General features: G+C 48.5%; 1 non-coding gene across 1 annotated transcript; it reads left to right on the forward strand.

The window, feature by feature from the left end:
• Positions 1–1,483: 1,483 nt before the first annotated feature.
• Positions 1,484–1,675, forward strand: LOC139053996 (U2 spliceosomal RNA). The gene has a single exon (XR_011510950.1). It is a non-coding gene; the product is annotated as a U2 spliceosomal RNA (small nuclear RNA).
• Positions 1,676–4,577: the final 2,902 nt, after the last annotated feature.

A 4,577-nucleotide genomic window follows, 5' to 3' on the forward strand; every position in this document is an offset into this window, starting at 1 on the left:
CTGCGGGAGTGCTCTTGTTGCTGTAAAATTTGAACGGGTGCAGCTGCGCGAAGCAAGTGTACACATTTTCTCTCTCTCTCTCTCTCTCTCTGCCTCTGAGGCGACTGTAATTTTAATTTAAATGCAATTGGAGGCGGGAGCAACCTGATGAGAGTAGGCGGACTTCGGCACACCTTGTAGTTTAGAAATTGTTTTCAAGCTTTGAGGACATACACAATCGCGCCATCTGCTTTCCCCGTCTCTTTGGCACTTCATAGTGTGTGCAGCATGCTCTGCATTCCAAAGAAACGCGCCTGTTTCTCCCCCTCTCTCACGTTCTTCTTGTCTTTCTTGCTGCTCTTGTGAGAAGTTGCTATGCTCTTTACTCGCTGTAAAATAGAATGCTTGCGCGAGCCAACAACTTGCGTGTCTTTCTTTTTTTTTGTTGTTGTTGTTTTTTTCTCTCTTCCCAAGACGTTTCTGCCATTATTCACTAGCTCTCGTTCTTAGTATGCAACGGAGCGTTAGCTCGCGCCATCTACCTTTCTTTCTGTATGGCGAAGGCCGTAGGTTTTCCTAGTTCCGCACACAGATGGCGCGGATGCGTTTTCGCGCCAGTTTCGAACGACCTCGCTGTACACATGTTTCTCATTTAAAAGTTTCAAAGGGGCTTGCGAAAGGGCGTGGTCCTTTTTTCTTGCGCAAGGCTGAGCTTTCCAGCTGTGCTTAAGCTATGCTAGCATGTGTGCGTATGTGTGTGTGTGTGTGTGTGTGTGTGTGTGTGTGTGTGTGCGTGCGCGCGCGCGCGTGCGTGCGCGTGCATATGTGTGCGTGTGTGTGTATACACGCACACGGTAAAGATGATGGGGTAGCGCTATTTCTTTCTTTCTTTCTTTCTTTTTTAACAACACCTGTGCTCCACATGGCGATCTTCCTGCCCTCTATGTTTCCGGTTGGAAGGAGTGCGCAGCCTTTTCTATATTTATTTATTTTTTTTTTTTCATTCTCTTTCATTCGTACATGAGGCGCGCTACCTAATTCTAGCGGTCGAATCGACACGTTGCAATCCGTCCCGGCCTGTGCCGTATGAAAACTTTCAGTGGGCCTTGCGGTAAATAAAAGGAAATGAGGGAAATGCGCGTAGTGTATTACACTTGCGCACGGGCTTGAAACGAAGGCCTCAAAGAAAGCCGCCTTGAGCGGTCGCATTCAGACGGAAGTAAGCATTCCCCTTGCGCGTGTTTTCCGCTCGCCTGTTCCGTTTTCTACGAGGTTGCCTTCGTTGGTTTTGCCTTGCGAACAAGCTTGCGCTCGGGTCTCGTTTCTACGCGACGGCGTTTCGTTAACAGTGAAAGACTGAGGCGTCGCGAGTTGATTCGCGAGATAGAGAGCATAGAGTCTCTAGACGGGCTGGGTTTTATAAGATTGCCCACGCTGTTGCTGAGGTTACCAATGTCGCCAGGGCACCCACAAGGCAGTGGTACAATGGAGTGAAGTGAAAGACATCGCTTCTCGGCCTTTTGGCTAAGATCAAAGTGTAGTATCTGTTCTTATCAGCTTAATATCTGATACGGGTTCTATATGGACCCACGATATTAAACCTATTTTTGGAAGTTGGCGGAGTGCTTGAAGCCTGCTTCACCTCCGCCGCAGGTCGGCCCGGTATTGCACTACCTCCGGGATCGGCCCCCGCTCACTTAGGTGAGACTTCATTCAATCAAAATGAAGAACACAAGCTCGAAGCGAGCACTCACGTGACACGCACCATTCCCATACTATACGCAACGATGCCGGTGTTTCTGAACGATTGTCTGCTGTAATGAGCCACTTGGGGGGGGGGGGGGGGGAAGGGTGATTAGCCGTGGGTTTTGCAATCAATGTAAGTCCCACTCAAAGCCAACACTGCATTTTGGAGTTCACTATCGCTTTGATCCGTAAACGACAGCAAGCTCGCCCTGCGAAAATCCGCTGCCCTAGTGGAAGAAAGGTTCCCTATGAAACAAAAATGGAGTGCCCGATTTCCGGCAACATTTTCGCTGCAGTGGGACCGAGCGCCTCGAAAACAAACTTGTCGTATGGCCAAGTGTGGCGAAATATATTCAAGGGTTCAGAGGTGCCTCAGCTTTCCAACCTGTATGTTATGAATACCTGTTGCTACCTTTTCGTCATCATCATCCTGCTGGCTACGACCACTGCAGGGCAAAGACCTCTCCCATTATTCTCCAAGCACCCCGGTCACGTGTAAGCCCGGTCACGGTCGCCGTCTAGTGCCTGCGCCCTTCCTAATCTAATCTGCCCTCCTAAATTTCCGCCACCCCGTGCTACGCTTCCCTTCTCTTGGAATTCAGTCGGTAACCCTTAATTGATGATCTTCCCCCCACATTGCATGCCCTGCGCACGCCCATTTCTTTTTCTTGGTTTAAACTAAGGTGTCATTAGCTCGCGTTTGTTCGCTCACCCCCCGAATCTGCTCTATTCTTATCCCCCGTAGCGCTACACCCATCATTCTTCTTTCCAAAGCTCGTCGCGTCGCCCTCAGTTACCCTTCGGTAATCCTTAAGGTCCTTCGTTGCGGCACTCGCGGCATCTTTCTCATTTAAATAAGGCTATTTCGTTCAGTTTTGGGGGAAAACTCAATGAGCTAGGCGCGATTGTGTCCCCGGCGCCGCTCTCAACAAGATGGCGGCGCCCAGGCTTTTTGCCTGGTGGTTCGGCTTGACGCAGAACACGCCTGCAGGGCAGTGAAGCCGCATTGAAGGGGCAACGAGCGGCGCAGTGAAGCGCATGCTCGGGCGAAAAACGCGAACATCAGCCAAAAATACAACCAAATGGCCAAATACGAATTTCCGTTATGGGAAATTGGAGTTCAGTTGGCGCGTTGCGCTCGCCTAAGGTAAAGAACATAAATGCGAGTGCCACATCAGCCAAGTCAATGCTGAGGATCGCGTATCATTTCTTATTTATTTTTCCCCTTGCCTCCTGGCCTGCGTGGCCCTAGCGCGCATGCCCACGAAAGTAATGCAATAAGGAAAACGCGAAATCATGCGGTGACGGCTGTATCATATCCATTGTGCGTGCTTTGTTCTTTTTGGACTACAGTGGTGTGCGTTATGAGAAAGTTTCAGTGACCAGCGAACCTATATTTAGAACCACATTTACGGTTACTGCTAACAAGCTGCGGGTAGGTGTTTTTTTTTTCTTTCTTTCTTTTTTTCGCTACCAACGATGGGTTATCGCAACCGCGATCGGTTGTGCTAGACGCGTTCTTGCCAAACGTTGGCTCTATACGCGACCCGTGACGCGTGGTCGGCACATTCAAGCAGTCCATTGCAAACCGTTCCAAGAAGAAGGATGCTAGCTCCACGTTCCGCCGGGAGCGCTAGTTCGAAGATTGTACTTTTAGACCCTCGAGGAAGCACCGCCATCCCACGTTTTCTATAACGCGCTAAGACTCAGAGCGACAGCGACCACTTGTCTTTGTCAATATCTCGGACACACTTTTTTTTTTTTCTTTAATCCAGATCGTCAGACGAGCCCGCGTTCACGCGCACTCGCTCTCTCCGATAAGCAGGGTAGCTCGGTTGGGGTGTTGTAGGGCCTCGCGCATGCGCTGCTGAGTTCGTCGCTTCGCCGGCCGGTCGACGCTGGCGCGGTACTGGTAATCAACTTCGACGGGCATGGTGAAACGTCACTGTGAAACGTCACGACTAGCAATGCAATGTGTTTGCGAGCAATCGGAGAAATGAGAGAGCCCCTGTAGATTAGTGGAAACGTTCCTCCAAGTATTACGTTTGCAATTTGCGCCTACGAACATGAACTAGACAAAGGAAATGATCTGTAGCCGCCTTCACTTCATAAAATTCCCGTACGAAGAAATTTGCGTGCGCACGTGATCTCCCGCATGAAACCAGACGATAGGTTAATTTTAGCCGTTCATTTCGATTTGCCGAATGTAAACCGGAACACTTTCTCCACGCGCTCTTGAGGTTTGAATGACAATCAATGACATGCTTTTTTTATATATTTTTGTTTGTTCTATCTGGAACCAAAAGAATTCAGAACGCCATTTCAATCTTAGATTCGATTCACGCCTTGCGTTACGTCACCCCTGGCATATCTGATGAACACGCTCTGCTGTTAAGCTTCATGATCACGGCATTAAAAGTCGCCACTTCCCGAACGTTTATCGAGCCGATGATGAACCGTATGCTGGATTCTTATTGTAATGAGTTTATAGAAAGTTTTATACTTCTATGGCTAGCTTCAAGGAAAGGAAAAACATCGCTCAGCATTGTATAACGCATAACAACAACAACGAAAAATCTGCAGGTTATTCATACTACAATGAGAACACTAGGAATACTGAAAAAGATGAAATCTAGACATGCTGCAAGGAGCCAACAAATGCAATTGAACCAACGAACTGAACTGCAATTATTTCATCAAGACATGCCCCGAAAAAACGTGGCCACTATCAATGCTCATTTCAAAGCTGTTTTTTTTTTTTGTTTGTGACGGATAATAATTATCTTCCCAATGGCTGATGTGAAAATTTCAGAGCGCGGCATTTTCGAAATCTCAAGGCCCCGGCTGCTTTC

This window comes from Dermacentor albipictus, unplaced genomic scaffold (genome assembly GCF_038994185.2).
Source record: "Dermacentor albipictus isolate Rhodes 1998 colony unplaced genomic scaffold, USDA_Dalb.pri_finalv2 scaffold_451, whole genome shotgun sequence".
Taxonomy (NCBI): domain Eukaryota; kingdom Metazoa; phylum Arthropoda; class Arachnida; order Ixodida; family Ixodidae; genus Dermacentor; species Dermacentor albipictus.